Source organism: Leopardus geoffroyi, chromosome D1 (assembly GCF_018350155.1).
Source record: "Leopardus geoffroyi isolate Oge1 chromosome D1, O.geoffroyi_Oge1_pat1.0, whole genome shotgun sequence".
NCBI lineage: Eukaryota > Metazoa > Chordata > Mammalia > Carnivora > Felidae > Leopardus > Leopardus geoffroyi.
The window spans coordinates 58,075,772-58,099,510 of NC_059329.1; the positions used below are offsets into that span (position 1 = coordinate 58,075,772).

Consider the following 23,739-nt stretch of genomic DNA (forward strand, 5'->3'; position numbering starts at 1 on the left):
AAAGATAATTCATTTGTACATTTTCACAATTAATGAACCAGTATTGATACATTATTAACCAAATTCCATATTTTATTTAAATTTCTTTAGTTTTATCTAGTGTTTTTTCTGTTCCAGGATTCCATCAAGGATACCACATTTGATTTGTTATTAGTTCTCCTTATGCTGTTTTTAGTTATGACAGTTAAATTGGATCACTCTTAAGTTACTTCATTTATAGAAATCTCCAAGATAACACATTTTTAATTTTTTTTAAAGTTTGTTTATTTAAGAGAGAAAGAGAGTGGGCACATGAGCAGGAGAGGGGCAGAGAGAGGGGGAGAGAGAGAATCTCAAGCAAGCTCCAAACTGCCAGTGCAGAGTACAATGCGGGGCTTGAACTCAGGAACCGAGAGATCATGAACTGAGCCAAAGTCGGATGCTTAACCGACTGAGCCCCCCAAGTGCCCCTGTAATTTTTAATATCAAATTTCCCTGTTTTGAAATTTTCAAATCTATTCCTGTGCTATATTGTTAAGCTCTTGTCCTTGGGGAGGCAACATATATTGATATAGACAGCTCCAGAGACAATCAGACTTTGGCGCTAATCCTGACCCCAGTATTTCAGTGTTATCTTGGAAAGTTTATTTAACTATGCTAAGCGTTTTTTCCATTTCTTATATGGCAACACTAACCTGGTAGTAGTGTTTTTTTCTACCCTCTAGTTATAGATATCATACATTTTGGTTAGGTCGGTATTTCATTTATACAGTATTGTAATTAGGTAGATGATATTCACAGCTGAGTCATGTAGTATACTGATTACTTATACTTTTTTGCATATTTTTTTTGTTTTCCTTTGTTTAATTTATATACATATCCTGAATTTATCCCCCAACTTTTTATCCACAATGGAAATCACGTCTCTGTGTATAAGAATGCATCAGGTTTTTCCTCAGAAGAAATTCATTTAATTTGAAGACCTCTCTTCCAGAAACTTCTGACCTATTCTAATATATACTAGTTACCACCCCCATGATGGGTGCTCAGCTGTCAACCTGGGATCTACCTTTGTCATCATTTTGAGGATTTCCTTTTCTCTTGTGTTAGATGGATCCAATGTTTCTCAGATTACATTTTCCTTTTTTTTATTGGTTTACTCTATCATGAGGTTGAACATACTCTCCAGTTGGTAGTTTCCTAATAAATGAAACATGGGAGAAAGTTTTTTGAGACCTTGTGTTTCTGAAAATGTATTTGGACAACTTTTACACTGGAAATTTGGTGGAGTTTAGAATTTTAAGTTGGATACATTCCTAAAGAAGTTCAAAAACATTAATGTATAGCCTTGTAGATTCTTAGTGTTACCTTTCTGACTCTTGGTCTTTTGATCTTTCATACTGATGTGTCGATTTTCATTTTGTGTGCTGAATAATAGATATAATTTCTTTCAAACTGGAAACTTATGTTCTTAGTTTTTAGGAAATTTTCTTAACTAGTATGATATCCTCTTCTCCATTTTTGGTTCCCTCTTGAATTATTAGACCTGGATTGATCTTCTGATTTTGTCTTATTTTATGTCTTTTCTTTTTCTTCATGTTTCTGTTTTAATTCTCAAAAGATTTTTTCAGCTTTCTTCCATCCTATTTTATTTCTATCATTTTCATTTCAAAGAGGTTTTTTTTGTTTGTTTTCTGAATGTTCCTTGTCTGTAGCATCTTTTTGATTCTAGTATCTTTGGTTTTTAAAGTTTCTATTTATTGATATTGAGAGAGAGAGAACACGTGTGTACATGTGTGCGAGTGAACAAGGGACAGGTAGAGAGAGAGGGAGAAAGAGAAACCCAAGCAGGCTCTGTACTATGAGTGCAGAGCCCAGCCCGGGCCTCGATCCCATGAACTGTGAAATCGTGACCTGTGCCAAAATCAAGAGACATTTGCTTAACTGACTGAACCACAGAGGAGCCCCTCCAGTATCTTTTATTATTTTCAGGATATTATTGAGATGTATTTCCTCTTCCCAATACTCAGTTTTTTGTATATTGTTAGTACCTCTGTTTATTTTGATTATTCTTTCTTGCTTGATGTGGTCCTCAAAAAACAAGTAATTCTTGGCTATCCTCCTATGTTTAAAAAAGTTGAGCACTAAAAGCTTGATTTTAAGCACTTGTGCGGGTTTAGGGAGCTTCTCTGTAGGATGATCTGGCTGAGTTCTTTTGGGGGGAGTTAGCTCCTTTAATTCTTTCTTTTGCCCATCAGATTCGTAAAGAATTATCCAGTGTCTTGCTGGAGGGAGTAAGCTTAGTTCCCAGTTTTCTTGGTGCTGAATGCAGACAGAGTTTGATGATAACATAGAGTAATGGATTTAATTTCCTTGTTTTTTTTTTTTTTTTTTTCAACGTTTATTTATTTTTGGGACAGAGAGAGACAGAGCATGAACGGGGGAGGGGCAGAGAGAGAGGGAGACACAGAATCGGAAACAGGCTCCAGGCTCTGAGCCATCAGCCCAGAGCCTGACGCGGGGCTCGAACTCACGGACCGCGAGATCGTGACCTGGCTGAAGTCGGACGCTTAACCGACTGCGCCACCCAGGCGCCCCTTAATTTCCTTGTTTTTAATACTGTTTGTATTTTAGCCCTCACTTGTTTCTTTTATTTCCCAGTCCAGAAGCTCTCTATTTTCCTTTCTCATAGAATAACTCTCTAATCTTCTGGTGAAGCGGGAGAGGGACCTGGCTGTGTGGAACAGTGGAGGGGACTTTCATTTGTTCGTTTTGTTTTTAGCACCACCTTTATACTTATTTCTTAGATATGCTTGGTGCCCGCAATTCCTGAGCCATTTGGGGGTTCTCTGGCACAAATCAGATTGTTTCTCAGCTTTCTCCATTGTCAGTCTAAAGTTGATCTTTATAGAACCTATTAGGTCAATTACCACTTTTCCATTTACTTTCTACCTTCAACTTGGATGATTTAGATTTTCTGAGAACCAGTACTTTTAGATGTTTAAAATTGCTTAGGGTTTTCAGTTTCTCTTTTTTTCCTTTTCCTTTTTCATTTTATAAAATTAAAACCAACTCATTTGTACCCATGTTTATAGTAGCGTTCACAGTAGCCAAAAGATAGAAGCAACCCAAGTGTCTCAATGGATACATGGATAAACAAAATGTGTTATATACATAAAATGAAATATATTATTCAGCCTTAAAAAGGAAGGAAACTCTGATACATGCTACAACATGGATGAATATTGATGACATTATGCTAAGTGAAATAAGTCAGTCACTAAAGGGCTAAATATTGTAGGATTCTTTAAATTAACGGATAATAAGCATTATCAGTACTGTCATTGTGAAATTGTATGAAACCATGCCCAGACACCCCAATAGATTTCTCTTTGAGATGAAGTCCAAACTCTTCTTCTTGGTTTAAAGACTGTCATAGTCTGGCTTCTACCCTCCTATCTCTGATCTTATACCTAATATTCATCTTTACCCTTTATTGTTATGCATATTACAGAAGAGTTTTTTTTTAATCATCATTAGGGTGTTACATGCTATGCAGAATACATGTCTTCCATTCTTAGAATAATAGAATCTTAAAGATCATTTATTCATTTAACAGATGCTCATGGTGTGCCAGGCATGGAGCTAGGTCCTGGGGCATATAGTTATTAATAAATCAGATATTCTCTATTCTTGCTTACAGTCTGACAATAAAGTAGCTTTAAATCTTTTACATTGCTCTGGACCTTCCAATCTTTGTTCTTGGACCTCTTCTTCAGTCTATCCTTTAAATTATTAGAATGAATTTTATAAAAATGTAAATCAGTAACTTCTTATCTTAAAAACATTGTGAATGTACTGAATTGTACACTTAAAAATGGTAAATTTATATGTATAGTTTATCACAATAAAAATTAATTTTCAAAAACTCAAAAGCCTCACATTTGTAGGTTTATTTGGTCACTTTTATTTATTTTTATTTTTTTATTATTTTTAATGTTAATTTTATTTATTTATTTATTTATTTTTAAATGCTTATTTATTTTTGGGAGAGAGAGACAGAGTGTGAGGAAGGGAGGGGCAAAAAGGGAGGGAGACACAGAACTCAAAGCAGGCTCCGGGCTCCAGGCTCTGCATTGTCAGCACAGAGCCTGACTCGGGACTCAAACTCACAAACTGTGAGATCATGACCCGAGCCAAAGTCGGGTGCTTACCCAACTGAGCCATCCAGGTGCCCCTGTTTTGTCACTTTCAGAATAAAATCAACCTTGAAAATAAAACAGCCAGGTAGTTATTTCACCAGCAAAATGGGTTTATTTGGAATAGCAGAGGAATGCCAGATCAGGAGAAGTAAGCCATCGTGAACCATTGGCAGGTCTGGAGAACAAATCAGAGATATGCTCTTTTATAGAGGAAGGGAAATTGGGAGGGGCTGTTATAAACAAAAATCCCTTGGAGTAAACTGGGAGTTTGAAGCTTAGTGACTTTTTGTTGGCTGAGTTGTGATAGTCTCCTATTGGTTGGGCTGTTGCTAGGCAAGGAGGGAATCTATCCTTCTGGGGTAGTAAAGTAGATTTCTCCCTGTTGGGAATGCAAGGTAAATCTCTTCCTGGTGGGTCTGCAAAGGGCTGCAGTGAATGGTATGGCCCAAGAACTCCCCCTTCTGGTCTCGTGACTCCATTTTAAATGAGGTTTCTGTTGTTTTCCCCCTTAGATTAAGATCTTCTGAAAGCCTTGCTGGTCAAGAGTCAGGTTTTCTGTATTTAGTGCTTTTGTCCTTTGGTGTCAGGAAAGATGACGTTTCCCCCATGTTGTGTTCCACATGGGAGGGAAAGTACATAGCAGTTGGAAACCATTTAAGGCCATATTTGAGTAACAAGAAAGTTTAGGCGGGAGAACTCTCAGACACTTCTTACCTAGTCTATATCTTTTCAGGGTCATAAATGTTAGAGAAAATCTTGAAGCACTGAGCTAGCATCATCCTATTGTATATGTCATTTTTGTAAAAGTTTGACATGTGACAAGTAAAAGACTTCAAAATAATTATGCAAAGCAGAATCAAAAGTATGTGAAAAATACAGTTTGATGGTTCTAAACCAGGAGCCCAGGCTTGAAGGTAATCAGTTAAATAGGTCAAAAGATCAGGGGTCATTAGGTGAAATTTGCAGTGACCAGAGGGCTTGTTTTCTGATTTTGTTTAATTGAATTTCTACCTCTCCAGAGATATTTATCCATGTGCAGCAGGTAGTATTTGCTATTGCACAAATGCCTCCTTGTTTAGCAAGTAGGTAATCAGAGACTGTGTAGTTATCCAAAACCACTTGATCTAATGATTCAAGTGATCATTGTTGGGCTGCCACTGCTTTGGCTGTGAAATCAGCTACCTCTCCTAAAGTTGGGGAGTTTCTGACCATGCATTCCTTGGCACTTACCCAACCTGAGGAGAAAGCTCTCCCTGTGTAGGTAAACCCAGAGTCATATAGGCCTCCTTCAGTTTCCATTTAAAGCAGCCATGGATGTTTAATGGGGCAGAACAATGAGAGGTGTTTTATTTATTACGGATGTTGACAGGGACACTTAAATGTCCCAGTAAGCATTGACCTCCAATTTGCCAGCTATCTAACCATTTGTATGCCCATGGGAAATGCTATCTACTGTAGACAAAAGTGAATCCAGGCAGAGTGCAGAGGAGTAAGGTATCCCTTAGCTGGAATTTCCTGATTGACCTTTTCAAGACAGGGATCAGAGGAATTTAGATGACATTCTGTGAGGTACCATCCCATACTAAAGAGGACTTTTCTAAGTCTTGCAGAAAGGAGTTAGCCCATTTGTATATCTCCTTAGTGCAGGGGAACAGGTTATTGGAGAAATTACCTACAGATAAGACCAAGGAATCTCTGACATTGTGAACGGTTTCTGGTGATGGATCCAGCAGAGAGAGGGAGACACAGAACTCGAAGCAGGCTCCAGGCTCTGAGCTGTCAGCACAGAGTCCGACGTGGGGCTCGAACTCACAGACTCACGGACTGTGAGATCATGACCGGAGCTGAAGAGAGAGTGGGGGAAGGGTAGAGAGGGAGGTAGAGGATCCCAAGCAGGCTCCACACCCAGCACAAGGGCCCAACTTGAGGCTTATCCATGACTGTGAGACCATCACCTGAACTGAAATCAAGAGTTGGATGTTCAACTGGCTGAGCCACCCAGGCAGCCTGAGGAGGTCTTTCTTTTTTAAAGAAATTTTTTTTTAACGTTTATTTATTTTTGAGACAGAGAGAGACAGAGCATGAACGGGGGAGGGTCAGAGAGAGGGAGACACAGAATCCGAAACAGGCTCCAGGCTCTGAGCTGTCAGCACAGAGCCCGACGCGGGGCTCGAACTCACGGACTGCGAGATCATGACCTGAGCCGAAGTCGGCCCGCTTAACCGACTGAGCCACCCAGGCGCCCCAGGAGGTTTTTCTTTAAGAAGGTGACAGAAGCATTATCATACTGATGTTGAGTAAATAGGAAAAAAGTAGAAAACTACTAAAGTTAGTACTCATTTGTAAACTTTCCATATTTATCAAGTTGTTTATTATGAGACATTTCTTTCCTTTGGCCTGTAAAACTTTTAAACTTAATATGATATGGGGAAAGGTCTTAGAGCAAGAGTTAGGAGAACTGAACTGTGGTCTTTGCTCTCCCACTTTATGAATTATGTGCTTTTAAAGAGTTCACTTTAACTTTTCCATGCCTCAGTTTCCTTGTATGTAAAATGAGAAGAATCTTCCCATCCCCATATATGGTATGGATTGCATAGATGGTTCTTTGTAGGCTCTACCCATGGACTTCATGTTAACACTGTCCTATATTTCTACATATTTAATATTCACAAAGCTTCCAGAAATTGAAAGTAGTTCCTTCCCACAAAAGATTGAGTACATTTAATTTTAAATAAAGCATTCCTTTTGTACTCTCAAAATTCTTTAGTTGAACTTCTTTTTCTTTCTAAAATATTGTACATTTGTTTTCAAAGTTTCTGATACTGAAATGATTAAGTCTTTTAAAGTTTTATTTTGTTTTTGAGAGAGAGAGAGAGACAGAGCGTGAGCAGGGGAGGGGCAGAGAGAGAGGGAGACACAGAATCTGAAGCAGGCTCCAGGCTCTGAGCTGTCAGTACAGGGCCCTATGCAGAGCTCCAACCCACGAGCCGTGAGATCATGACCTGAGCCAAAGTTGGATGCTTAACTGACTGAGCCACCCAGGCGCCCCTGAAATAATTTAGTCTTTTATGTAAACAATCTAAATAGTTATTTCAACCTTAGTCTGGTTGGTATTATCTTAAATACTGTGATAATTTTTATTTTTCAGAATTTTTAGTCTCTAAAACTGTAGCCTCTAAAGCCATGAGGCAGTAAATTTCTGTTGTTTAAACCAGTTTGTGGTGCTTTGTTATGGCAGCTCTAGCAGACCAATAAAGTGCTCAGTATTCCTTTGTAACTAAATGTAAGACTCCATGTAGCACCTCCTGACAACTGTACTGGAAAATGTGTAATTCTTATCAAACCACTAAATTTTTTCAATAGTCAGAATACCTTACTTTTGTGAGTAAATTTATGTTTTGTAGTTTCCTGACATTAATATATTTGTTTTGCATACAAAGTAATAATGTCGACTGACATTTGATTACTTACTACATATCAGGCCCTGGTTTAAGTACCTTACAATCTAACTGATTTAATCCTTAAAACCAGCTCTGTGAGCTCCTGGAGAAATGGTTGATTTCAGGGCTAGGGCAGGGAAAATACAAGATGAGCCCAGAGCTGCTTCTGGTGGCACAAAGTAAGGAAGTGTTTAAGAAAGAATGGGGCTTCTTAAAAGGGCACAGGAACCAATGTGAAAGAGCACCCAATAGAGAAAGTTGGGATAATTTGAGCAAAATAAATGATGATATTACATTATAACCCACAGATTAAATATCCATGAATCCAGAGTTAAATAGATAAGAACCACTCTTTCTTAGAGAAGAATTCCAGTTAATAAATATAGATGGAATGAGGGAAATGCAAAATCACCATTAGAATACCACAGTAATGGTGCACCCATGTGGCTCAGTTGGTTAAGTGTCCGACTCTTGATTTTGGCTCAGGTCATGATCTCACGATATGTGAGATTGAGCCTCACATTGGTCTCTGTGCTGACAGTATGGAGCCTGCTTGGGATTCTCTTTTTCCCTCTCTCTCAAAATAAATAAACTTTAAAAAAAAAGGAATACTGCAGTAATTGTTGTATGCAAGATCGATTTTTTTTAAGTAATCTGTACCCCAACATGGTGCTTGAATTCAGAGCCCCCAGATAAAGAGTCTGGAGTTGCAAGATCTACTGACTGAGCCAGCTAGGTGCCCCTGGCAAGATCCATTTTTGAATGCTAGAATTGGTTGGCAAAAATTTGAAAAGACACAGGACGTTTGTTAATTAGTCTCAAAGTATCTCCCCTAAGATAATTATTACAAGAGGAAAAACAGTAGCTTTTATAGTAGAAAAATTATGTGGAGATGACCATAACCAAGTCATCAAGGTTAACATCAGGAATAAGACATTAACATTATATCATGTTCCTCTTGTTATGATGCAGTGAGAAATGCTTATCAGTTTTTGGTAGTCTCGTCAAAAAAACGCATGATCTCATCTAATGAGAAGACATTAGGCAAATCTAAATTGAGGGACATACACAAAATAATTGACCAGTACTCTTCAAAAGTGTCAACGTTATGAAACAAGGAAAGACAGGAAATGTCACAGATGAGGGGAGACTAAGGAAACATGACAACTAAATAGTGTCCTAATAGTCCTGGGTTGGATCTTGTAACAGAAAAAGGACATTGGTAGAAAACCTGGTGAAAGGCAAATAAGTTCTGTAGTTTAGTTAATAGCTTTGTATCACTATTCATCTCACAGTTTTGATAATTGTGCTATTTAAGATGTTCTCCTTGGGAGAAGCTGAGTGAAAGGTATACTGGAATTCTCTGTACTAGTTTTATAACTTTTCTGTAAATTTAATATTATTTCCAAATAAAAAGTTAAAACGGTCCCGTAAGATAGGTACTACTGTTATTCCTATTTTACCTTGAGGAAACTGAGGCACAGATAGGTTAAAGAACTTAACCCAATTGTATAAGGTTGGTAAATGGCCAAGTTGGGATTTCAGCTGAACAGTTTAGTTCTAGAACTCCAGTAATAAAACCCTAAACTATTATTACCTTTCCTTGTTAAATTTTATATAGGTGAAATATGTGCAGAAAATAAAGGATACTTAGGTGTTCCCCCAAACACAGAAGTGAAGTAACTAATCATCTCTTGAAAGTTGAGCTATATGAACTAAATCTGTTAAAGTTAAGTGTTTCTCAGGTATTTTGCACTACCAGACTTTTGTAATTTGTATGACAGAATTCTTTTTTTTTTTTTTAATATTTTATTATTTATTTTTGAGAGAGAGAGAGAGAGAGAGAGCGAGCAAGCCAGGTAAGGGCAGAGAGAGAGGGAGACATAGAATCCAGTGCAGGCTCCGGGCTCTGAACTGTCAGCACAGAGTCGGATGCAGGGCTCAAACTCACAAACTGAGAGATCATGACCTAAGCCAAAGTTGGATGCTTAACTGACTGAGCCACCCAGGCGCTCCAAAATTTGCTTTGTTAATGATTATATTACTGAGTTACCAGAATCATTTCAAAATACTGTTTATACACAAGGAAAACCATAGATCTATTCAATTATGGAATTAAAATGTGATATTCAACTGGGAATTGTTCAGTCTCATCAAGAAGGAAAAACACAACTGAAAAAAGGCTTTAAGTTTGCTATGATACTATACAAAAAAGATAATAGCTAATTACTTTGCAGGTATAAGGTCTGAACAAGAAATGCTTAAGCTGAAAAAGTTGTAGATTATACTAGGTTATGAAATCACCTAGAGAATATTTCCTTTTTTAAGTGAAAAAATGATTTTTTGGAGCATTTCAGCATAATGCTGAATGAAGTTTTGTGTATTTTGGTTGCACTGGAGTATTAGGTACAAATGTGAAAATAATGTTCAACAAAAAATGAATAGCCACAGTATTCAGGATAAGATTAGTTAGGCTCTGATTGAAATTGTCACATAAACTCCTTTTTATAGGAGGATATAATAAATGCACTATTAGGGATTTTGAAAAGTGTTTTGGAGAAGAGAGTAAACTTAGCTTAAACAGCTTTGAAAGAATATAGAAGAAATGCAAATATAGTAGAAATGCTGATTTAAAATTATGCCTAAAATATATGCGAAAAGGAACTATTTTAATTTCTAGAAGTCTTGTGATCATAAATGGGTAGGAATATATGAAAAGATACTAAAATATGTCTTTGGACAATGTAAAGGGGCCACCTACGTGGACTGTACTCCTCTTTTTCTGGAATTTTGGGGTAACCTCAGTATAAGGAGGATGCAATGACTCAAATGAACACTGACCCCATGAGAGATTGAGATCCTGATCTACTATTTGGAGATTCCTTCTTTAAAACAAAACAAAACTAACTTGAACTAAAATATGAAACAATTTATCCTCTATACCTAAGTGATATATAACCCATATTTTAAAGTGTACTTATTGTTAGTTTAAACTCATGTGAGCAAAGATGTTCATTTCCTTATTTCTTGGGACTTAAAAAACATTGATAGGCTGTAAAATTTGTTTTATTAGAGTTGAAAGAAGAATTTTTGTTTTTAACTTATTGTCAAGTTGGCTAACATAGTGTATACAGTGTGGTCTTGGTTTTGGGAAAGGAGAATATTTTCAAGCCTTGTTTTTCTTTGTTGGGGTTTTAGTTTTGATTATTATTGTAATATCCAGAAACATTTTTCCAAAGTCAAAAATTCTTGCTTAACTTTTGCCACAGGGGAAAAGTTAAGGTACACATGAGAGTTTATAGTCACAGTTTAAAGAAAGACTTAACCCATGATACAGATACTGTGTGGTAGAGTCTTAAAGTATTGTTTCATCCTCCTACAAAATGTGTTCTTCATTCTCCATGAAGAAAAACAAAAAGTGTGTGGTTGGTTGGTTTTTTTTTTGTTTTTTGTTTTTTTTTGGTTTTCGGAATAGACCAACCTAGCTTGCTTCCTTTTTTTTACCTTTTTTTTTTCTTTTTTTTAAAGAGAAGAAGAGTGAGCAGGGGAGGGGCAGAGAGAGAGAGGGGGACAGAGAATCTGAAGCTGGCTTGATGAGAGGCTCAAACTGTGAGATCATGACCTTTGCCCAAGTCAGATGCTCAACCATTCAACTGATTAAGCCACCCAGGTGCCCTGCCTTTTTTTTTTTTTTTTTTACAATAATGACAACTTTTTCATGGGCAGAAAATATTAGTTTTAATGTGGTAGATGCGTCCTGTTTTAAGAAGTTTTTCCATCTACTGAGTAATGAAGATAGATTCCTGTATTATGTTTTAGAAGTGTTTTTGGGTTTATGTGTTTGTTTGTTTGCTTTGCCTTTCACATTTAGGTTTATAATCCATTGATTATAAATTGATTTCGATGTGTGTTCTGAAGTATATGTCAGTCAGGTTTAAATTTTTTCAGCATGGGTACATATTTATCCAAACATGTATTAAAAAAACAGTACTTTTCCTCACTGCTTTGCCATGTCAGTTTTGTAATAATCCGCTGTCTATAAATTAATCAGTTTGGTTCTGGAATTTCTGTTCTGCCAGTTGGTTTGTCTACCCTTATAACAATACCAGACTTACCATAAGTTTATATTAAAGTGGCTAATCTGGGGCACTTGGGTGGCTCAGACAGTTAAGCAGCCTGCTTTTGGTTTCAGCGTAGGTCACGATCTCATGTTCATAGGTTTGAGTCCATGTTGTGCTGTGTGCTGACAACATGGAACCTGCTTGGGATTCTCTCTCTCCTCTCTCTGCCCCTCCCACATCTGTGTGCATGTGCACTTTCTCAAAATAAACAAACTTAAAAAAAATTGGCTGAGGGGTGCCTGGGTGGCTCAGTTGGTTAAACGTCTAACTTTGGCCCAGGTCATGGTCTAATGGTTTGTGGGTTCAAACCCCGCATCAGCCTCTTGCTGACAGCTCTGAGCCTGGAGCCTGCTTTGGTGTGTGTGTGTGTGTGTGTGTGTGTGTGTGTGTATGTGTCTGCCCCTCCCCTGCTTGTGTGCGCTCTCTCAAAAATAAATAAATAAGCATTTTTTAAAAAAATGACTGATTTCCCAGAGAGTAAATCCTTCCACCTTATTTTTTTAATTTAAGAGTGGCGTGGCTTGGCAATTCTAGGCCTTTGGCATTCTTGAAGAAGGTTGTTAAAATAGAACTTCAGGGGCGCCTAGGCGGCTCAGTTGGTTAAGCATCCGACTTCAGCTCAGGTAACAATCTCATAGTCCATGAGTTCCAGCCCCACATTGGGCTCTGTGCTGACAGCTCAGCCTGGAGCCTGCTTCGGATTCTGTGTCTCCCTCTCTCTCTCTGCCCCTCCCCTGCTCATGCTCTGTCTCTCTCTGTCTCAAAAATAAATAAAAAACATTAAAGAAATAATAGAACTTCAGTTTCTTTAGTAGTCATAGGACTATTAATATTTTGCCTTCTTAGTGTTTTTCTAGGATTTTGAACATTTCATCTAAGATTTTAAATATATTACTACAAATTATTCATATTGTCCTTTTATGTCTGTGGGATCTGTAATCATGCTTTTTTTTACACTTATTTATTTTTGAGAAACAGAGTGAGACAAAGTGTGATCGGGGGAGGGGCAGAGAGAGAAGGGGACACAGAATCCGAAGCAGGCTCCAGGCTCTGAGCAAGCGGTCAACACAGAGCCTGATGCGGGGCTCAAACCCATGAACTGTGAGATCATGACCTGAGCCGAAGTCAGACGCTCAACCAACTGAACCACCCAGGTGCCCCAAGTAATCATGCTTCTTCAGTGTCTAATACTGGCTATCTGTATCTTCTATCTTCTTGATAAGACTTGCTAGAGGTTTATAAATTTAATAGTGTTTTTTTTTCCCCCAAAGAGTTATTAGTCAGTCTTCTCAGTTGTGTGTTTTCTTTTTCATTAATTTCTGCTCTTTAATTCCTGTATTATGGTTTCTTTTGCTGGTCTTTTCCAACTTCTTGAGCAATACATGTAGCTGACTGACTTTTAGCTAATATATGCTACATGTAAGTGTGCATGTTGTATAAATTTCCTTTTAAATACTGTTACAGTTGTGTTTTGAAAATTTGATATGCAATACTTTTGTTACTCAGTACAGAATGCTTTCTGATTTGTATTGTGATTTCTCTTTTGACACATTGGTTATTTAGAAGTATATTATTTCCAAACACTTGGGGATTTTCTAGTTTTCTTTATATTTTCCACCTTAATTGTACTGTAATCAGAGAGTATATTTTTAGTATTTTTAATTTTCTTGAGAATTTTTTGTGGCCCATGTCATATCAATTTTATTTTATTTTTAAAGGGTATGTATTTTTTGAGAGAGAGCAAGTGGGAAAGAGGCAGAGACAGAGGGAAAGGGAGAATCACAAGCAGGTACTGTGCTGTCAGCACAGAGCCTGATGTGGGGCTCCGTCCAGTGAATCATGAGATCCTGACCTGAGCTGAAACCAAGAGTCAGACACCAATTGACTGAGCCACCCAGTTGCCCCATGTCAATTTTAATAAATAGTCCATGTTTCCCTGAAAAGAATGTATTTTATAGTTGCCAGATGCTGAATTCTTTGTAAGATTACTGGATCAATTTTGTTAATCATGTGGTTCAAATATTCTGTCTTTATTGAATTTTTGTCTATCCTGCTATTGAAAGAGATATGTTAAAATCTCCCCCAGTGATTATAGTTCTTTTCATTTTTACTTTATGTGTTTTTGAGACTTTGAGATTAGATATATACAAATGTGTAATTGTTATATCTTGGTGAATTGAACCTTTTATCATCTTCAAGTGTTCCACTTCATTTCTAGTAATGCTTTTGGCCCTAAAGTTTGTTTTGATGTTAATTTAGGTATACCATCTTTCTTTTAATGTTTTTATAGCATTTTTATTTATTTCTTTTTACTTTCAACTTTTTGATATTCTTAGGTTTCAGATGTGTTTTAGTGGTCATCCAGTTAGGTTTTGTGTTTGTCCAGGCTGATAATCTGTTTATAAAATTGGAGCATTACTACATTTACATTTAATATAATTGTATATTTGGATTTAAAGTAAATCTACCATTTTAATGTACTTATTTTTGTCCTTGATATTTCTTTTTCTTCTCTGTTACTTGAATTTATAGTCTTTAAAAATTATTCAATATAATTGGAGCACTCAGCCGGTTGAGCATCTGACTTTGGCTCAGGTCATGACCTCACGGTTCATGAGTTCAAACCCTACGTCAGGTTCGCTGCTGTCAGTCTGTCAGTGCAGAGCCTGCTTCTGATTCTCTCTTCCTCTCTCTGCCCCCCCCCCCCCCGCTTGCGTTTTCCCAGTTTAAAAAGTTATTCCATATTCTTTGCTTTATTAATTGGGAAGTTATAAATTTTTTTCCATTTATTGATTACCGTAGAAATTGTGGCAGGTAGCCATGACTTACAAAAGTTTGCAGCTAATTGATTCCTTTACCCTTCTGGACAATGTAAGGACCTTACAACTCTACTTACCACTCCCTCTGACTTTACTATGTATATTTTAAGTGTGTGTGTATGTAAAACCCCGTATGATGTTATTGTTTTAAACAATGATTATTTAGATTTTTTTAATAAGGAAAACTTTCTTGAAGTACAACAGGTAAAAAAAAGCATACAAATCATAAGTGTACGGCTTGAATAAGAAAATTTGCTAGTCATATTGACTTGAATATTGCCATACTTATGAAAGTTATTTCTTACTGTAAATTAGTAAATTTGACCTTCTGATTTTAAAATCTCAATTTCCTGAGCTTTATTATTAAGCATGTCTTATGAGCTGTATCTACTTCCATCTTTTCAAGAATGAAAGGCTGTCATAGACTATTGTATGGTACACTCTGGGCCACCTTCGTAATGAATGTTGTCTACTTGGTGAAGTTTCTGTTTATTGGTTAATTTTTCAGTGCCAGCAGGAACTGATACTGTGAATGTAGATAGCATGAACAAGATAGATGAAGTCCGTGTTCTGCAGCTTACAGTTCATAAGTTGGGAGAGGTAAACTAGTAAATAAATGCACAAACAAGATAATTTCAGATGAGTGTTTTTTGTATTGCCATTTTTTTCTTTTTTTCTTTTTTCTTTTTCTTTTATTTATCATTTATATTCTTTATTATTTATTATTTATCTTTTCATCTTTTATTTATCTTTTTATCTTTTATTATATATCTATTATTTATTTATTATATATCTATTATTTATTTATTTTCTTTTTATTTTTTCTTTTTATCTTTTCTATTTCTTATTTTTTCTTATTTTTTCCCATAAGACAAAATAGATCATGCTTTTTATTATGTTAAATGTCTACACCTGGACTTAATATTTTTGAGTAAAAATGCTGGTAAAATGAATCTTATGCTAGTACTTATTTTGAACTTTCCACTGGACTATTCTTTGAGAGTACAGATGATTTCCAATCCATTTTTTTTATCCTTAAAATACATCCATAGATGGATGTTCACTTTGCCGTAGGAATACCATAAAAGCCTTGCTGCCATCTAAGATACTTGCAGAAATACAATCTTAGGCTGAAAGTAATTTTGAGAGGTAATTTAGTTTTTCTTTCTTTCAGGCAGAAACATAGCTGATACTGAATTTATAAGTTCATAATGTAACCAGGAAAGAAAAGTTCCACAAAATTAGGTTCCATGAGCAAAATCTCAGAGGCTTTAAGGTACATGTTATACTTGAAGAATAACTAATAGCTGTCTATTCTTGTCAGATGAAGTTTGTTTGGCAAAAGTAAGATATGAGTCTAGAAGGCTAGGTTCCAGTTTGATTTTAAAGGTCCTTGAATACCTGCTAAGGATTTTTAACTTTATCTTATGGATACTAGGGAGCCTTGAAAAATTTTTTAAGTTTATTTATTTATTTTGAGAGAGAAAAAGAGAGCACAAACAGGGGAGGGGCAGAGAGAGAGGGAGAGAATCCCAAACAGGCTCCGCACTGTCAGCTTGGAGCCCAGTGCAGGGGCTCAAACTCATGAACAATGAGATCATGACCTGAACCGAAATCCAGAATCAGATGTTTAACCCCTGGAATGTTTTATAAATTGAGAAAAGATTCCTCTAGCAGTATAGAGGCTGGACACTTTGCCCAGTGCTTTCTTCTCTTGTTCATTCTCTTATACGTATCTCTTTCAGTGGATTGTGAACTCTTTTGTGGTAAGTGCTTTATCACTTGTTTTTCATTCTCATCCACCAACCTCATTGTTCTCTAGCACTTGGTTTTGGAATGAAGTGAGAAACATAGAATTAAAATATTTCTTTACTTTTTTAAAAAAATGTTTATTTATAGAGAGAGAGTGAGAGTGTGCAAGCATCAGGGAGGGGCAGAGGATCCAATGCTGGCCTCAAACTCATGAACCGTGAATCACTACCTGAGCCTAAGTTAGGTGCTTAAACAACTGAACCACCCAGGCGCCCCGTTTACTTTTTTTTAATGCTTATTTATTTTCAGAGAGAGAGAGAGAGAGACATTCAGCAGGCAGTGTGCACAGGGGAGGGGCAGGAAGAGAGGGATAGAGAGAGAATCCCACTCAGGCTTCGCACTGCCCAAGCAGAGCCTGACACAGGGCTCACAGTCCCATAAACAGTGAGATCATGACCTGAGCTGAAATCAAGAGTCCAACGCTCAACTGCCTGACCTAGCCAGGTGCCCCCAAATATTTATTTTTTATTTATCTTTAGTAAGATTAGCCAGTCAGTCTTTACCTTCGTGTGAGTATCTTTCCTATCTTTATCTCTTTTTGTTTATTAAGTTTTTGTTTTAATTCCTGTTAGTTAACATACAATGTTACATTAGTTTCAGGTGTATAATATAGTGATTAAACAATTCCAAATATCACCCAGTGTTTGTTTTTTTTTTTTAAGTTTAAAAAAAAATTTTTTTTAATGTTTGTGTATTTTTGAGAGAGAGAGAGACAGAGTGTGAGCTGAGAAGGGGCAGAGAGAGACACACACAGAATCTGAAGCAGGCTCCAGGCCGTCAACACAGAGCCTGACATGGGGCTCGAACCCATGAACTGTGAGATCATGACCTGAGCTGAAGTCTGGCACTTAACCGACTGATCCACCCAGGCACCCCTTAAGTTTTTATTTTAATTCTCCTGTCTTCATCTCATGTTCTAATTTTTTTTTTCCCCCTCTGGATGTCTCAATTTCATCATCCTGGAAACCCGTACTAAAGGTCTTATGCCTCTCATATAAATATTATTGGAAAGCTAAAGCACTTTTATTAAAAACAACTTTCAAGACATACATATCAAATTACTTATTTCAACAAATCTTCTACACAAACTCATAATCCCTATTTTTTAATATGATTGTATAAGGATAGTTGTTTTTTTTTTTTTTTTAACTTTGGGAGAAACAAGAAATTTTATTTAAGTTTATTTAAAAATTTTTTTTTAACATTTACTTGTTTTTGAGAGACAGAGAGAGCACAAGTGGGGAGGGGCAGAGAGAAAAGGAGACAGAATCCAAAGCAGGCTTCATTCAGGCTCTTGAGCTGTCAGCACAGAGCCTGACGCGGCGCTTGAACTCACAAACTGAGATCATGACCTGAGCCAAAGTCAGACGCTTAACCAACTGAGCCACCCAAGCGCCCTAAGTTTATTTATTTTGAGAGAGAGAGAGAGGATGCATGCAGGCAGAAGGAGGGGCAGAGAGGGAGGAGAGAAAGAATCCCAAACATCCTCCACATGCTGTCGGCGCAGAGAACGCAGCAGACTTGATTCCGCGAACCGTGAGAACATGACCTGAGGCGAAATCAAGAGTCAGATACATGATGGGGCGCCTGGGTGGCTCAGTCGGTTAAGCGTCCGACTTCAGCCCAGGTCATGATCTCGCGGTCTGTGAGTTCAAACCCTGCGTCGGGCTCTGTGCTGACAGCTCAGAGCCTGGAGCCTGCTTCTGATTCTGTGTCTCCCTCTCTTTCTGCCCCTCCCCTACTCATGCTCTGTCTCTCTCTGTCTCAGAAATAACTAAACATTTAAAAAAAAAAAAAAAAGAGATACATGCTTAACCGGGTGGGCCACTCAGGTGCCCCTAGGAGGAACAAAATCTTTATTCAATTTAGGTTTTTAGAAAAAGGCCACTAGATTTATTGAACTTTAGTACTGTTGACTAGGTTAGCTATATTGAAGTAGCATTAGCTTGGTTAATTGATTTTTCTGAGTTTCTCCCCCAATCCCCCCCCCCACCCCAAGTAAACTCTACCCCCAACCTGGGGCTCAAACTCACCACCCTGAGACCAAGAGTCACATGCTATTCCACCTGTGCCCCACTTTTCTGTTTTGCTATAGAATTGCATTACCTATGAGCGATATCTTTTACATGATATTGCATTGGATTTTGCTTGCAGTTGAGCATTACTCCTATGGTCCCTTTTTTAGCTGCTTTCATTACCATGATGGAATAGTGACTCCAGATAGGGGTTTTTTTGTTAGCTCTGTTACTAAAATCATAGCATCTGATTTAAGTTACTATTAGTATCATAGCACAATAATCTTTTATAGTGGCTTATTTTTGTGGGAAAAAGTTAGAAAAATATAAATAACCAGTTGGTCCGTTTCAGTATTTTCTGACCAGTATAATTGGCTAAGAATTACAAAGCAGTTCATATGTTTTCATTATATAGGTTGTAGAATAATTCAGACTTCTCTTATTATACAAACATCTGTCTTCTTTGAATCTTAAGTATTCTTGAAGAGTATATTATATAAGGAATTATTATACAACTTACAGAAATTCTGCCCTAAATTAGTATAAATTGTTTTTCTAGAGGTCCAATAAGGAGTTTCTCTAATCTTTAATAATCTGCCCCTTTTAAAGCATTCCTTTTAGTTATCTTTGGTGTTCCATTATTAGATTTTTTTAATTTTTAATTTATTTTTATTTTTTTAATTTGCATCCAAATTAGTTAGCATATAGTGCAACAATGATTTCAGGAATAGATTCCTTAATGCCTCTTACCCATTTAGCCCATCCTCCTCCCACAACCCCTCCAGGAACCCTCTGTTCTCCATATTTAAGAGTCTCTTATGTTTTGTCCCCTTCTCTGTTTTTATATTATTTTTGCTTCCCTTCCCTTACGTTCATCTGTTCTGTGTCTTAAAGTCGTCACGAGTGAAGTCATATGATATTTGTCTTTCTCTGACTAATTTCACTTAGCATGATACCCTCTTGTTCCATCCATGCATTGCAAATGGCAAGATTTCATGTTTTTTGATTGCTTAGTAATACTCCATTGTATACCACATCTTCTTTATCCATTCATCCATCGATGGACATTTGGGCTCTTTCCATACTTTGGCTATTGTTGATTGTGCTGCTATAAACATTGGGGTGCATGTGCCCCTTCGAAACAGCATACCTGTATCCCTTAGATGAATGCCTAATAGTGCAATTGTTGGGTTGTAGGGTAGTTCTATTTTTAATTTTTTGAGGAACCTCCATAGTGGCTGCACCAGTTTGCATTCCAGCCAGCAGTGAAAAGAGATCCTCTTTCTCTGCATCCTCGCCAACATCTGTTGTTGCCTGAGTTGTTATTGTTAGCCACTCTGATAGGTTTGAGGTGGTATCTCACTGTGGTTTTGATTTGTATTTCCCTGATGATGAATGATGTTGAGCATTTTTTATGTGTCAGTTGGCCATCTGGATGTCTTCTTTGGAGAAGTGTCTATTCATGTTTTTTGCCCTTTTCTTCACTGGACTATTTGTTTTTTGGGTGTTGAGTTTGGTAAGTTTTTTATAGATTTTGGGTACTAACCCTTTATCTGATAATGTCATATGTAAATACCTTCTCCCATCCCATCGGTTGCCTTTTAATTTTGCTGATTGTTTCCTTTGCTGTGCAGAAGCTTTTTATTTTGATGAGGTCCCAATAGTTCATTTGTGCTTTTGTTTTCCTTGCCCCCTGAGATGTGTTGAGTAAGAAGTTCCTGTGGCCAAGGTCAAAGAGTTTTTTGCCTGCTTTCTCCTCAAGGATTTTGATGGCTTCCTGTCTTATGTTTAGGTCTTTCACCCATTTTTTTTTTTTTCAACGTTTATTTATTTTTGGGACAGAGAGAGACAGAGCATGAACGGGGGAGGGGCAGAGAGAGAGGGAGACACAGAATCGGAAACAGGCTCCAGGCTCTGAGCCATCAGCCCAGAGCCCGACGCGGGGCTCGAACTCACAGACCGCGAGATCATGACCTGGCTGAAGCCGGACGCTTAACCGACTGCGCCACCCAGGCGCCCCATGTCTTTCACCCATTTTGAGTTTATTTTTGTGTATGGTGTGAGAAAGTGGTCCAGGTTCATTCTTCTGCATGTCGCTGTCCAGTTTTCCCAGCACCTTTTCCTGAAGAGACTGTCTTTATTCCATTGGATATTCTTTCCTGCTTTGTCAAAGTTTAGTTGGCCATATGTTTGTGGGTCCATTTCTGGGTTTTCTATTCTGTTCCATTGATTCCATTGAGTGTTCTTGTGCCAGTACCATACTTTCTTGATGTTTATAGCTTTGTAATACAGCTTGAAGTCTGGGATTGTGATGCCTCCTGATTTGGTTTTCTTTTTCAAGAATGCTTTGGCTATTCAGGGCCTTTTCCATACACATTTTAGGATTGTTTGTTTTAGCTCTGTGAAGAATGCTGGTGTTACTTTGATAGGTATTGCATTGAATATGTAGATTGCTTTGGGTAGTATTGACATTTTAACAATATTTGTTCTTCCTTTCTAGGGGTGTGAAATATTTTTCCATTTTTTTTGTGTCTTCTTCAGTTTCTTTCATAAGCTTTCAGTAGTTTTCAGTGTATGGGTTTCTAACCTCCTTGGTTAGATTTATTCCTAGGTATTTTATGGTTTTTGGTGCAATTGTCAATGGGATCGATTCCTTGATTTCTCTGTCACTTCATTGTTGGTGTATAGGAATGCAGCCGATTTCTGTGCATTAGTTTTATATCCTGCCACTTTGCTGAATTCATGGATCAGTTCTAGCAGTTTTTTGGTGGAATCTTTCCATATAGAGTATCATGTCATCTGTGAACAGTGAAAGTTTGACCTACTCCTGGCCGATTTGGAGGCCTTTTATTTCTTTGTGTTGTCTGATTGCTGAGGCTAAGACTTTCAATACTATGTTGAATAGCAGTGGTGAGAGTGGACATCTCTGTCTTGTTCCTGACCTTAGGGGGAAAGCTCTCAGTTTTTCCCCATTGAGGATGATATTAGCATTGGAATTTTCATATATGGCTTTTATGTTCTCCAGGTATGATTCTTCTATCCCTACTTTCTTAAGGGTTTTTTTATCAAGAAAGAATGCTGTATTTTGCCAAATGTTTTCTCTGCATCTATTGAGAGGATCATGTGGTTCTTGTCCTTTCTTTTATTGACATGATGAATCACACTGATTGTTTTGTGGATATTGAACCAGCCCAGCCTCCAAAGTATAAATCCCTCTTAGTTGTGATGAATAATTTTTTTAATGTGTTGGTGGATCCAGTTGGCTAATATCTTGTTGAGGATTTTTGCATCCACGTTCATCAGGGAAATTGGTCTATAATTCTCCTTTTTAGTAGGGTCTTTGACTAGTTTTGGAACCAAGGTAGTGCTTCATAGAAAGAGTTTGGAAGTTTTCCTTCCATTTCTGTCTTTTTGGAATAGCTTCAAGAGAACAGGTGTTAACTCTTCCTTAAATGTTTGGTAGAATTCCTCTGGAAAGCCATCTGGCCCTGGACTCTTGTTTTTTTTGGGGGAGAGTTTTGATTACTAATTTGATTTCCTTACTGGTTATGGGTCTGTTCAAATTTTCTTCCTGTTTCAGTTTTGGTAGTGTATATGTTTCTAGGAATTTGTCCATTTCTTCCAGATTGCCCATTTTATTGTCATATAATTGCTTGTAGTATTCTCTTATTCTTGTTTGTATTTCTGCTGTGTTGGTTGTGGTCTCTCCTCTTTCATTCTTGTTTTTATTTATTTGGGTCCTTCTCTTTTTCTTTTTGATCAAACTGGCCAGGGGGTTATCAATTTTGTTAATTCTTTCAGAGAACCAGCTTCTGGTTTCATTGATCTGTTCTGTTTTTTTGGTTTCGGTAGCATTGATGTCTGGCCTTATTTTTATTATTTCCTGTCTTCTGCTGGTTTGGGGTTTTATTTGCTGTTCTTTTTCCAGCTCTTTAAGGTGTAGGGTTAGTTTTGTATCTGAGATGTTTCTTCCTTCTTTAAGAAGGCCTGGATTGGTATATACTTTCCTCTTATGACTGCCTTTGCTGCGTCTCAGAGGTTTTGGGCTGTGGTGTTACCATTTTCATTGGCTTCCATGTACTTTTTAATTTCCTCTTTAACTTCCTGGTTAGCCCATTCATTCTTTAGTAGGATGTTCTTTAGTCTCCAAATATTTGTTACCTTTCCACATTTTTTCTTGTGGTTGATTTCGAGTTTCATAGCGTTGTGGTCTGAAAATATGCATGGTATGATCTCAGTCTTTTTGTACTTGTCAAGGGCTGATTTGTGTCCCAGTATGTGATCTGTTATGGAGAACATTCTATGTGCACTGGAAAAGAATGTGTATTCTACTGCTTTAGGATGAAATGTTCTGAATATATCTGTTAAGTCCATCTGGTCCAGTGTGTCATTCAAAGTCATTGTTTCCTTGTTGATTTTCTGTTTAGATGATCTGTCCGTTGCTGTAAGTGGGGTGTTGAAGTCCCCTACTATTATGGTATTATTATCAATGAGTTTCTTTATGTTTGTGATTGATTTATATATTTGGGTGCCTCCACATTTGAACCATAAATGTTTACCATTGTTAGGTCTTCTTGGTGTATAGACCCCTTAATTATGATATAATGACCTTCTTCATCTCTTGTTACAGTCTTTATTTTAAAGTCCAGATTGTCTGATATAAGTATGGCTACTCCGGCTTTCTTTTGGTGACCATTAGTATGATAGATGGTTCTCCATCCTCTTACTTTCAATCTGAAGGTGTGTTTAGGTCTAAAGTGGGTCTCTTTTTTTTTTTTTTTTTTTTTTCAATTTTTTTTTTTTTAATGTTTATTTATTTTTGAGACAGAGAGAGACAGAGCATGAACAGGGGAGGGGCAGAGAGAGAGAGAGAGACACAGAATCTGAAACGGGTTCCAGGCTCTGAGCTGTCAGCACAGAGCCCGACGCGGGGCTCGAACTCACGGACCGTGAGATCATGACCTGAGCCGAAGTCGGACGCTTAACCGACTGAGCCACCCAGGCACCCCTAAAGTGGGTCTCTTGTAAACAACATATAGTTGGATCTTGTTTTCTTATTCATTCTGTTACCCTGTGTCTTTTGAGTGGAGCATTTAGTCCATTGACGTTTAGAGTGGGTACTGAAAGATATGAATTTATTGCCATTATATTTCTTGTAGAGTTGGAGTTTCTGGTGGTGTTCTCTGGTTGTTTCTAGTCTGTGTTGCTTTTGATCTTCTTCTTTTTTTTTTTTTTTCCTTCATCTTTTCTCCCCTCTGAGAGTCCCCCTTAAAATTTCTTGCAGGGCTGGTTTAGTGTTCACAAACTCCTTTAATTATTATGTGTCTGGGAAACTTTTAATCTACCCTTCT

The 23,739-nt window shown here is 37.3% G+C and overlaps 1 protein-coding gene across 2 annotated transcripts in view; it reads left to right on the forward strand.

Annotated features, from left to right (window-relative positions):
• The window catches only part of RAB6A (RAB6A, member RAS oncogene family), an 89,190-nt gene that overhangs the window by 7,600 nt on the left and 57,851 nt on the right, over nucleotides 1–23,739 (forward strand). The window lies entirely within an intron of this gene.